The sequence below is a fragment of the Anolis sagrei genome, chromosome 5, assembly GCF_037176765.1.
Source record: "Anolis sagrei isolate rAnoSag1 chromosome 5, rAnoSag1.mat, whole genome shotgun sequence".
NCBI classification, from domain to species: Eukaryota; Metazoa; Chordata; class Lepidosauria; order Squamata; family Dactyloidae; genus Anolis; species Anolis sagrei.
In genome coordinates, this window is record NC_090025.1 from 28,849,035 (window position 1) to 28,862,681 (window position 13,647).

Here is a 13,647-nt window from a genome sequence, read left to right on the forward strand (position 1 = left end):
TCTGAATATAAAATCATATTCACCTTTCTAACAGCAATAAACCAGTCTATTTTTTAGTTCTACCATAACCTTCCTTTTCTGAAGAATCAGAACAAACTCGGGATAACTCATCAGACATTAAAAAATATTCAGGAGAGAAGTTCTTCTAAGCAGCCCTTTGTTTCCAGCTTTAATATTTCATGAACATGTGATATTGTTTTAAAGCTTGCCGTGATGGTCTTGTGAAGTTTAATATTTAAAGCAGATGGCTGCTTTAATAAGATGGTTGCTATGGAAACTGCACTGTGAAAGCAGTGGTTTGTGTAATGTGTGGTCTCCTTGCTAAATAGCTGAAACATTCTTGAAGCAAACACTTGGAAGAGTGTTATAAGGTGGAATATGAAAATGTAATCAGCTCATCTGGGCTGGAATCTTGATTTTAAGCGAGATCCATTGGAACTGGAACGTTGATGTTTTGGTGGCTTTCTCAAGATTTCCTTGAAGCTTCATGGAGAGTGGGTGGAGGTAAGATTGATATTCTAAGACATGCTGTGCTCTCTTGTTGATGCAATATGATAATTGGATTAATTTTGCACATTCATATACTGTATACCGCAGATTCCAGGGAATTAAGAAAGCAGTACATCAGATCATAGCATATTTGTTATCTAAAGGAGTGTGAAATGACCTGATGGTAGGATATATGTATTCCATGCACAAAGTTCCAAGTTCAGTCTCTGGCATCTCCAGTTGAAGGATCTCTGATTAGAAAAGATTTGCATGAGGTTTTGGGGCTACAGGTCAGAGTGTACATTGATAGGCTAGATAGCCATTCTGGTCTTAAATGACTGAACTCAAGAATGGAAAAAGGAATGTTGGAGGACAGGAAAATAGATTTAAAGATGGGCTCAAAGCCAACCTTAAAAATTGTGGCATAGACACCAAGAACTGGTAAGCCCTGGCCCTTGAGCGCTCTAGCTGGAGGTCAGTTGTGACTAGCAGTGCTGTAGAGTTTGAAGAGGCACGAATGGAGGGCAAAAGAGAGAAATGCGCCAAGAGGAAGGCGCATCAAGCCAACCCTGACCGGGACCACCTTCCACCTGGAAACCAATGCCCTCACTGCAGGAGAATATGCAGGTCAAGGAAAGGGCTCCACAGTCACCTATGTACCCACTGCCAGGACACCGAACTTGGAGGACAATCTTACTCGGACAATGAGGAGTCGCCTAAGTAAGTAAGTAAGTAACTTCAAGGACCATGACTGGAGGTGCCCCAGAGTGTAGTGGAGGCTTTTTCTTTGGAGGCTTTTAAGCAGAGGCTGGATGGCCACCTGTCAGGGGTGCTTTGAATACAGTTTTCCTCCTTCTTGGCAGGGGGTTGGACTGGATGGCCATGAAGTCTTCCAACTCTATGATTCTAAGGAGATGGAAGGTTTCTGCAATAAACAATAGCCTTATACAATGAATTCAAGTACATTACACTAAATTTATTTATTTAATTGTCACATTTATATCCCACACTTCTCACCCTGAAGGGGACTCAAGGCATCCTTACAGAAAGGCAACAATTCAATGCCATACAAAACAACAGTCAATTAAAACAAGCAATGGAGTTAAAACATCTTAGCAGCAACATTTACAAACTATGCAGTCCAAAATCGTAATCTGGAGCCATTCCAATTGTCAATTGCACATATTCCATATTCATTTCTAGCACTGCATTACTTTACTAGCCAAATACTTGGTCCCACACCATATCAACAATTCTGGGCACCACAAGTGAAGAGAGATATTGGCAAGCTGGAATGTGTCCAGAGGAGGGCGACTAAAATGATCAAGGGTCTGGAGAAGAAGTCCTATGAGGAGCGACTTAAAAAAGCTGGCCATGTTTAGCCTGCAAAAGAGAAGGCTGAGAGGAGACATGATAGTCATGTATAAGTATGTGAGAGGAAGTCATAGGGAGGAGGGAGCAAGCTTGTTTTCTGCTGCCCCGGAGACTAGGATGCGGAACAATAGCTTCAAACTATGGGAAAGGAGATACCACCTGAACATTAGGAAGAACTTCCTGACTGTTAGAGCTGTTCAGCAATGGAACTCTCTGCCCTGGAGTGTGGTGGAGGCTCCTTCTTTGGAGGATTTTAAACAGAGGCTGGATGGCCATCTGTTGGGGGTGCTTTGAATGCAATTGTCCTGCTTCTTGGCAGGGGGTTGGACTGGACGGCCCATGAAGTCTCTTCCAACTCTTTGATTCTATGATTGTATTCTTTCTGAAGATCAGGAGGGAGTGTGCTGATCTGATTTCCATAGCCAACGGGCAATCACTAAGAAGACATTTTCTCTTGTCCCCACCAACCACACCTGCAAAGGAGGTGGGAGCAAGAGTAGGGCCTCCCTGGAAGATCTTAAGCTCTGAGATGGTTCATATGGGGAGATACACTTGGACAGGTAAGCTGGGCTGGAACTGTTTAGTGCTTTATAGGCTAAAGCCATCACTTTGAATTGTGCTCGGTAGCAGACTGGTAGCCAGTGGAGCTGACATAACAAGGGGTTTGTATGCTCCTTGTATGCCGCTCCAGTGAGCAATCTGGCTGCCACCCATTGGACCACTTAAAGTTTCCAAACAGTCTTCAAAGGCAACCCCACATAGAGCATGTTGCAGTAGTCCATACTGGATGGAACATGAGCGTGGACCACCGTGGTCAAGTCTGACTTCTCAAGGTATCGGTGCAACTGGCGCAGAAGTTTTAATTTTGCAAAAGCTTCCCTGGCCACTTGCAAAACTGGGGTTCCAGGCTCAGCAATAAATCCAGGAGGACTCCCAAACTGTGAGCCTGTGTCTTCAGGGGGAGTGATGGAGTTTACTGCACCAATACAATATCTGAATATATGATATATAGTGATAAATAGTGATGGAGTTTACTGCACCAATACCATATTTACCATACCAATACCATATTAGAAGAAATTTATACAAATGTCAGTGCTTGAAAGCTTCCAAATGAGCACCAAACATCTCATATATGTTGCCTTTCCCTAAACAAAACTTGTATTTGTAATGTAACGTAGTGAAGTACATAGTTGAATAATTAGTGAAGTACATAGTTGAATAATTAAGTACAACTCAATATAATAATTCTGGAGTTTCTCATGGAGAGGTGATAGGATCTGGAGTCCCACCTTTTTTGGATGTTCCTGGGCCAAGCAGGCCAATCTTGTATATGTTTGAATGATATACATCTAAATATGAAGATATCTCTTTTGTTCTAAGAAACGTAGTTTTATCTCATTAGTCTTTATTGTTTCACCTAGGTTGTGAAATGAATAAAGTGGGAAAGCAGGTGATAAAACAAAGGGGGTGCATCATTGAATTTATTAAAAACTCTGTGCCATTGTTTTGCCAGTACCAAAGAAATCATGGCTGTCATTGCATCTGCAGAGTGCCATCTGGCAGAACTGTCCCTTGGGGAGGGGAGCAAATGGCTTCAGGAACAGTTTGTGTTTTACTAGAAATTACTTTCAAATCTGCTTGCTATATTCTTGATTAATGGAATTGCTTATATTGTGGTGAGATAAAAATTAATGATCAATCTGATCATGGTGGCAGGATTTGAAATTTTGGAGAATTGCCAGAACGTATTTTTCATCTATTTCATTTGGTGCCATTAACTTGATTCTAAAGAAATGCTTGAATTGTACAAGAGACCACTTCTGAACTGGATCTGTGCTTATCTGCATCTGTGAAAGACTGTGGTAAAAAAGACTAAGCAAAGAAAAGCACCCTTGTGACCACAGGGAAGTAGAGCATATATGGTGTGTTCAGCTGCCACTGTCTAATGTGGCTTTCTCACTTGGTATACTTGCGGTTCTCTGAGTGTCCCATTTGGCTCACAGCAGTGGCTAGTCTTGGTGTCACCTTTGACCATCTCCATTTCATGAGAAGAAAGGTGTTTTCTTGTTTGTTTTGTTTTGTTTTTAGCCATTCCTGGAACTCTTAACCACTATTTATCCTCCCTTTAATATAAGAGCCTGAATTCTGAATCAGGCTTTTTACAGTTTTTTTTCAAAATGCTCTTGCAAAAATAGAGGAAAATAGTATATGTTCAGTAGATCCTTACATTTTTTTTACAGTTATGGAAAGAAGCAAATGTCTAGCACTTAGGGCTGCAAATGTAGGCTTTGGAAGTATAGAGTGAAATCTTACAATAGTCCATGCAAAGTAAGCAAATACATGGAAATATCCTGAGTTTGCATATTGTATGTAGGACAAAAAAGTCTACCCTTGGTTCAGAATGTTTATTTGACACAGGGATTTTTACAATGCATTTTGCCTGTCATTTTCATGTCTAATGGCAGGATTTTAAATATTTTCCTGCTTCTTGGCATGGGGTTGGACTGGATGGCCCACGAGGTCTCTTCCAACTCTATGATTCTATGATTACTTTAAATTAGTAATTTATAGCTGTTTTACATTTACATTGATTTTATTGTCAGATACATTAATGTGAAATACATATTTTAATACTGTAAATAAACAAACAAAACATTATATTGTGATATCCCAGAACAATTACAAACATTGTCTTCACTTATCACCAAAATATGTATGGAAGAAAACAGTCATATAGGTATTTGGGGTGGGGGTGGGATCTTTTCTTTGAGGGTTCACCTAAGTGTAAATTGGGGCACTTCCTGCAATTCACAAAGAGACTAACTACTATTTCAAGAAAATTGATTGCTCTGGGATTACCAAATAAAAGTAGAGGTTGAACCTATATAAGGGATTTTTTCTGCTTTGACATCTAAGAAAGAGTACTGTATATTCAGACAGGTATAAGCTCTCCATAGGTTCAGATTTTTCAACATCTCTTACCTGGTTCCCTGAAACAACTCCATGGAACTTGAATCTGGAAACATTTATTATTATTATTATTATTATTATTACTACTACTACTACTACTACTATTTCTACTATTACTACTACTACTACAATAGAGTTTCACTTATCCGACATTCCGTCTCATCTGATCTCTTATCCGACACCCCCTTTTATTTATTTATTTACTTACTTACTTTACTTGTATACCGCAGTTTCTCAGCCTAACAGGCGACTCAACACAGTTTACAACAAGGATAAGATCAATCAACGATATACAATTTAAAACCATTGGAGCACAATATACAATATTGACACAACAATAACAACACAATGCATCTCATAACTAGAGTCGTGATCCAAATTCATCGTCCATATTTCCATTCCTGTAATCGTCACATTCATTGCACTGATTAACCAGCATTTCTCCTCCAGCATTTCTCCTTCAAGTAAAAGAGTGCTTCCCAACTCGCTCTCCATTCTCAATAAGTGAAAAGGGCAAGGCGAGGAGGAGGAGGGTGGAAAGGGGAAAAAGAGGCAGGAGCGGAACCAGAAGAATCCTCCCTCCTTCTCTCTGTGATTTCCACACTCTTCTTCCACATCTGGGCACTTCCTGCTGGGCCACTCTAGCTCCGAGACTTTGCCTTGCCTTAACCTTTTGAGACCCTTTTGTTAGTATTCTAGGTATCTAGTGCTGCGTTGGATGGGTATCAGTAGGAGAATCTGTATTATCTGACATTTGCGTTTATCCGATGTTCTGCCAGCCCCTTTATGTCGGATAAGTGAGACTCTACTGTATCTGAATTTGAAAAGCTTCACATGCAGTTGTGGGTTTTTTGTTTTTGTTGGTTGTTTGTTTTGGATTGTGAGTTAATAACTCATTGGTGCCTTCTGTATACCACTTGGTTCACTAGGGGAGCTTCCAAACAGCCCTATATCCCAGAATATCAAGGCAGAAAATCCCACAATATCTGCTTTGAACTGGGTTATCTGAGTCCACACTGCCATATATTCCACACTGCTGTATATATAGGGCTGTGAGGAAGGGCCATAGAATTGCAGAGAGCCCAATCAGATTAACAGATACACAATTGGTTGCACAATGTTGGCATTCAGCAAAATGGTAGTTTAGTGCAACCATAGCTGAAGTAAGTGAATGCAGATTAATAATGTGCTAGCACCATGTAGGAACCTGACTTCGATGATATCAAATCACATCCAGTTGTTGGAGTAAGAAGAATTCACAGTACCAGGAGTATCCCTTTACTGGCACAAATGCTAAACAAAGCCAGGATACCAGGCTCAAATCATAGTACAAACTGTTTCTGGTTTATTTAGGTCCACACAGGAGCAGGTGTTCCTAGTGGATGGCAATAGTTCATTAACAAGACCGAACATTCCCCAGAGACCTGGTTTACTATTCCATACAAACACAGTCAGTGGTTGATTCAATTATATCTCACAGTGGGAGTGCTGCTTACTTTTCTTTCTCAAGAAAGAACCTCTTACCAATAAGCTTCAGGAAAAGCAATCCTTTGCATAGTAAATATAGATATCCTTATCTCTTGCTCTTAAAATTATACTTTCATCAGTCTTAATCCAAAACTAGCTGGTTTCAGTACGATATGCCAACCTATCTTCAATGGAATGACTTGTTACTCAAATCATACTTGAATAATAAGGCAAAGGGGTATTTTCTCTTGTTGCTTAAAGTAGATAAAGTTTTTGCCAGTGACTTAGGCTTTAAAATGCCAGATTTTGAAAAAACAATCCCTGGCATCTTGTTTAGTCCCAATCAGTCCCAAATCAATTAGTGGTTGAAAGATGAATCAACACATAGGTAAATCCCACTGAGTCTGTTGTAGTCAGGACTTGGAAGAGAATTTACGCCACTGTCTACCAAAATGACCTTCTCTGATTCTTGTTGGTAACTCATTTATGCATGCATGCTTTAATAATACAATGTATCTGATGCAACTGCTATTACAGAGAAAAGTTGTACAAACTACAGTTTTAAAAATCTAGTTTTTCCTGTACCAAATATTCTTCCAGGAAGCAAGTAATATGATGCAAGAATCATATGTTCTGTATTGAAATATGTTCTGTATTGAAATATGTTCTGTATTGAAAGTTGCTTTCATGAATTTCAGTTGCCCCTTTTAAAAAAACATTCATCTATGGTTAACCTTTTGGTTAACCTTTTGGAAAGAAAAGAGAAATCTCACTATTTGTTAGTAGAACTATTCTAGCAATGTTATTTCAATTGGGGGAAAAGTCAAACCAAAGCTGTAATAACACTTAAATCTGTTTAACCATATCACTGCAGAAGGATTAGATTATTTTCTTCCCTCTCATGTTCCATCTCAATTTTTGATCTGCCAAAATTATTGTACCTTCCTTTGCTCTGAAGAAAAACCAGTTTTACACTAGTAAGAAAGCTAAATTGACCCATGTCTTGGATTCTTGAAATACTGGCTCTCTACATAGAAAGTCATATGTTTTGCAAGCATGCAGTGTGCCACCTGCAGTCGGAAGTACTACAGTTCAGGGAAAGTTAAGTACAATTGAAAATCCTAGTTACCTGGGTGCATAGTATTTATATTAAAAAGCTCTACTTATGGTATTTTCTCTTACAGTCAATGAAAACTATGTTACTGCTGAAAATAACATCTTCACCCATCCATTTGTGTTAGACAGATGATTCCTTGCCAAGGCAATCCTGTCCAAAGCTATTAGAAACAAATACCTCTTATGCAGGGAATGTTTTCCACTGCAAAGTGTATGTAAAATTAACATATGGAAGTATAGCCTGAATCCCAGCATCATTATTCAGTAAATACTGTTTTGGATGTGATGCCTTGAACCAATAATAGATTTTTACAGTGGTATATAAACTATCAAACGTGTTGTTAGAATGATGGAACCTACAAGAAAGAGGTCATTTAGTGTACCTGCATACTTTTATTAGTTAGCTTGATGATACCTGTCAATTATGAGATGAATTTCAACAGGCACTAAATACACTGAAAGCACCAGGTCCCATCTGGAAAACTAGGCATGATCAGCCTTGTTAGTAATTAGATGGGAGAACACCACTGAATATCAGGTGCTGTGGGCTATATTTCAGATGAAGGAAACGACAAACCACCTCTGGGGATTCCTTGCCTGAGAAAACCCTGTGAAATCAATGGGGTCACCATAAATCAATAGGCACATACACACACATTTATTCCTGAAAATAGTTTTTTCCTACCCTCCTCTCCCTCCCCAAATTGCATAATCACCGCAGCTAACATCCCTGCAGGTATTGACAATGACCCTTATTGTTCCCACTGGCCACTGTGACAGGGAGAACAGTAGGGAACAGTAAGTGCCATCCTATGTCCCTGGGCCACCCCAAGCCCATGAAACACAAAATGATTTTTACATGGTCCCAAAGTTGCAGGTTGCTTCAAATTCTGGGGCAGAATTCAGAGCAACACATGACTTTGATTAATGTGGGTCAAGGTCACATTAAGTTGGCCTAGCCCTGTGTTTTCCTAGTTCAACTCCATAGTAGTTTGGCCACTATGGAGCTGATTCATATGCCCTTTGTGATCAGTGGTCAGTAGAGGTGTGCTCTTAGAGCTCTGATGGGCTCATAAAGAGAAATACTGTCTTTTCAAACAGCTGAGATCAGGTGTCCCCAAACTAAAGCCCACCGGTCGGATGTTGCCCTCCAAGATCATTTACCCACCCTCCACCTTAAACTTGGCTTACGGCCACCTCAAGTCTGAAATGATTTGAAGGCAAACAACAACAACAATCCTAATTAAGTTGACTATCTTATCAGCCAAAAGCAGACCCACACTTCCCATTAGTAAGTTTATGTTGGTTAAAATTGTTAATTTTTAATATCATATTGTTTGTTCATGTTTTTGCACTACAAATATGTGCAGTGTACATAGAAATTTATTTTTGTTTTTTTACAAACTATAGCCCAGTCCCCCAACAGTCTGAGGTACTGTGAACCAGCCCTCTGCTTAAAAAGTTTGAGGACACCTAGCCTAGACCTAAGCCTTTTAGAGCTCTATTTGTTAATCACCATTGCCTTGAATTCTGTCTAAAAATGCAGCAGCAGCCCATGGAACAGTTACAAGGGAATTATATGCTTCCTGTAAGCAACTGAAGTTTCAGGTGGTAGACATCTGCCTGAGACCTGACAGAGCTACTCCCACTTTGAAGGAGCAATGTTAGTTTGAACCTAATATGAGAGAGCTTCTTAAGACATTACAAGAAATGTGTCTTTATGTAGCAGGAATGGGAGGCTTAGAACATGGGCCAAAAAAAAACTTCCTAGACTTCATGCATTCTAACAGTTGATTTATGCAACTGCTGACCTGCCTGTTGATAACACATGACCCCATTTATCATTTCTAGTCATGACTGCAGACTGTTCGTATCCTTACTTGAACCTGGCAGGCTCTTTGTCCTGACCACTGTTTAATAAATTAGCCTGCAGTCAGGCTTATCTGATTTTGAAGAAATTTATGCATCAATTACAGATGGTATAGTGTTTCAGACACTGCTCCAAAGCCTGCTAATGTGGATGTGGCACTCTTTCATTCAAGCATTCACAGACTGGTTATACTGGTCAATGTTCTACTTTTCAGCCTATATGTTTACTAAGAAAGCTGCCAAAGGTCTTCTATTCTTGGAGATAGATAGATAGATAGATAAATAGATAGATAGATGATAGATAGATAGATATTGCATGCATGAACATCATTACGTGACAAATGTTTTCTTACAAAACTTGGAAAATTATTTCTCTGGACCTATAGTTCTTTGTTAGCCTCCATGAGCAAAAGCCTGTTAGATCAGTGGAAAATTGGTAAATCAGTGCATACATTTGTAGTACATTTATGTACATTCTGTCAATCTGGTGAGTCTGCTATAATTGAGACTGGTATTTATATTTTGTACTAAATCTTCCCATTTTGAAACACATGCGGGGTGGTGGGTTTAAGGAGTTGTAGTCCCTCAGAATAACTTCTTCTGAACTCTTTTTGTTTTTGTTTTTTTTTCTCTTTCATGTCATTTTCTAAACATTGTTCTGTCAGCTTCATTGGCTGCTGATTTGCTATTAAGCCCAATTTAAAGTGCTGGTCTTTCCCTATAAAGCCCTAAAAGATTATGGTCCAACTTACCTGTCTGAACGTAACTCCTCATATGAGTCTACTAGACCTTTAAGATCGTCTGGGGAGGCTCTGCTCTTGGTCCCATCCTCTTTGCAAATACGATTGGTGGGGACGAGAGACAGAGCCTTCTCAGTGGTGGCCTCTCGGCTGTGGAACTTCTTTTCTAGTTTTTAGAAAAAAGTTAAAGACATGGCTTTGCATACAATCGTTTGAAGAATAGGTGACTACGGTCTTTGACACGGTTTGAACATGGTTTATGAACAAGGATCTTGGATGAATTGAACTATGCACTTAATATGTTTTAATCTGTTTACTGTTTTAATGTGTTTATTGACTAATTATTAACCATTTTAATGAAGGGGATATATTATTGTTTTTAATGGGTTTGTGTGTGTGTGTGTCAGGAGCGACTTGTCACTTCTGGTGTGAGTAAATTGGCCGTCTGCAAGGACGTTGCCCATGGGATGCCCGGATGTTTTGATATTTTACCATCCTTGTGGGAGGCGTGTCTCATGTCCCTGCATGAGGAGCTGGAGCTGATAGAGAGAGCTCATCCATGTTCTCCCTGGATTCGAACCTATGATCTGTCGGTCTTCAGTCCTGCCAGCACAAGGGTTTAACCCATTGTGCCAAAATCAATCTACTGTTGATTTTACCATTATTGAATTGTACTGGAATTGTAAGCCGCCTTGAGTCCCCTGAGGGGGAGAAAGGCGGGGTATCAATGAGGTAAATAAATAAATAAATAACTGATGAAGCAAGGTTTATTTCCAGCTTATGCCTGGAGCAGTGATTCTTCAACTTTGACTTCCAGATGTTTTGGAACTGGTCTCCTGGAATCCCTGCCTTTTAGCTGTGTTGACTTGAGTTTCTAGGAACTGAAGTTCAAAACATCTTGAAAATAAAAACACTAGAGGTTTGTGCTAGAATTATATAGCAATCTTTTTATAGTCATGTGAATAATCATGGAGGGGGTATTTGTTGTCCACCCCATTTTTTGTTTGCCTTATGTGACCCCCCCCCCCAAAAAAAAACCCTGCTATTTCTCTGTTTTATTTCTGTAACCCTTATGAGTATTGGTTTGGCTCAGCACAAGAAGAAACCATAAGCAAAGAACTATAGTTGCAAGCTGAGTTGAAAGGGAGAGATAGAGTTGGGAAGGAACCCTTTTCACTCTAATAAGGTAGCTGTATTTTCAGAATAAGGTAATAGTATTATCTATTTAGCATGGTGTTGTGGTTTGAACATAAGATTATGACTTTGAAAAGCAGGGTTCAAATCCCTTCTCAGTTATGGAAAACCGCTTGGTGATCTTGTGAAAATCACAAAAGTTCATCCTCAGAGTAAGGCAAAGACAAACTCTCTCTGGACAGATCTTGCCAAGAAAACCCAAAGTTAGATTTGTTTTAGAGTTTCCAAATCAAAAATCAGATATGATGTTTGACTTGGAGCCATACAACAACCATTTTCTGTATGAGAAAGTTTCCCTTCTAAACATTTAACTTGAAATATTACTCCTTATTAAAAGCAGAAGGGGCTTCTGTTGCACCTTAAAACAGATATGTGCTAAGACCTTGGCAGTCAATGTGTGAAATTGGGGATTCCCTGTACATACTGGAATTATACCTATCTTTTATGGTTGGCAAAGAGAAAGAAAATGAAAGTGCCCAAACAGAAGAAGACACAAAGTTTGCTCTGTTTCCTTAGCTGATGAAATATAGTATTGTGGCATGACTATTATGAGATTGTTCTATTGTTGGAAAATGGAGAAAAAATACAGCCACTCATACATGACAGTAGTGGATAGCAACACAGAATGGCCCAGTAACACAAGATGAGCTGGTGTGCAAACCCTAACTTCTTTTCTATATCCATTATTATTATTGCAGAACGTGCTGTTTCAAACCACTAGAGTCTGTAGTAACCAGGGCCTCTTTCATTTAGAAAGCAAACCACAGGAAATGCAGAGCCGCCTTGTCACTGTGCCATGGATTCAGTTCAAACTCAGAAGGAAGTGAATCTCCCTCCCCTCCAATTCAGATACTGCTTTGTTCTTCAACACTGCATTTTTCCTAAAATTCCTCCTTGCTGTTATGTTCAAGGTTTTCTCACTTATTCTGAGATCCAGAAACCATGAGACATTACTGTTGCCCAACAAACTAAACATCCATGAATTACTTTTAGAGCAGCATTTCTTTATTCTCACTGGGATATCTGCATGCAAGGAAAGTTCTATATCAACATTATTTTATAATTGCCAGTGCAAAATAAACAGCACACCAGAACACATTATAAGAACATATTTTATTTCTATGAGAGCAATTAAATGTTTTAATTTAGGCATACATTTACATTTTTTTGGAGAGTAATTAAATTTTAAATTGTTTTAGTCATATATTTAATTTTTAAATGTTTTAGCTTCGGGGGGCCCCGATGGCACAGTGGGTTAAACCATTGGTCGCACATTCAAATCTGGGGAGCGGCATTGGCTCCTGCTATTAGCCCCAGTCAACCTAGCAGGAAACATGCAAATGTGAGTAGATCAATAGATACCGCTCTGGCAGGAAGGTAACAGTGCTCCATGCAGTCATGTCGGCCACGTGATCTTGGAGGTGTATACGGACTACGCTGGCTCTTTGGCTTAGAAATGGAGATGAGCACCAACCCCCAGAGTTCGACATGACTGGACTTAATGTCAGGGGAAAACCTTTACCTTTACCTAGGTTGAGGGGACCTAATAGGTTAAGAACAGTAAACAAAGCCATAAATAAAGAAATACCTATCACAACACATAAAATCATAAGTGGTCCAAAACAACTTTTACAGGGCAATCTTATGAATGTGTTGTCAAAGGCTTTCATGGCCAGAATCACTGGGTTGCTGTGAGTTTTCCGGGCTGTATGGCCATGTTTCAGAAGCATTCTCTCCTAATGTTTCACCCACATCCACGGCAGATAAAAAACATATATGGTAGATAAAGAACAACACTAAAAAAAAAAACAGGGGACATCCAGACAGGAAACAATTAGGGCCAGTTAACACCTCCCAACAAAGGATTCCCCCAGGCAGCAAGCAGCCAGGCTTTGAAGTTGCAAGGCCATTCAGTGCTAATTAAGGAAGTCAATTACAGCATTCACACTTGCCTTCAGCAGACAAGAGTTCTTTCTCTCACCCTGGACATTCCACAAATACGTAAACCCCACTTGCCTAGTTTCCAACAGACCTCACAACCTCTGAGGATGCCTGCCATAGATGTGGGTGAAGTGTCAGGAGACAATGATTCTGGAACATGGCCATACAGCCCAGAAAACTCACATTAACCTATTCTTATGAACGTTTACTCATTTAAATTTAGTGAAGCTTGCTCTCATGTCCACGTGGCTACATATAGGACTGTGGTCTTCAGGAGGGTTCAGTCTGTTGTGTATGCTGTATTTATGTACTGTACACTATTGCACTCCAAGATATCACAGATTAAAAACTGGGACGTGTGACAAAAAAAAGTGCGTGATCAGAATTATAAATACTAATGAGGAAAAACACACACATTAGGAAATGCTGAAGCAGTTTGCTTTTGTCATTGTCCAAAGAGAAAAGGAAGGTTTCTTCCCTTCCG

At 39.6% G+C, this 13,647-nt stretch overlaps 1 protein-coding gene across 2 annotated transcripts in view; it reads left to right on the forward strand.

The window, feature by feature from the left end:
- Positions 1-13,647, forward strand: part of TET2 (tet methylcytosine dioxygenase 2) — an 81,750-nt gene that overhangs the window by 23,078 nt on the left and 45,025 nt on the right. Inside the window, exon 1 of one of the 2 annotated variants that reach the window (XM_067468629.1) lies at positions 353-504. The exons of the other annotated variant lie outside the window; for it this stretch is intronic. The gene's annotated coding sequence lies outside the window, so the exon portion shown is untranslated. Of the gene's footprint in view, positions 1-352; positions 505-13,647 lie in introns of those variants that run through there. 2 annotated transcript variants of the gene reach the window in all.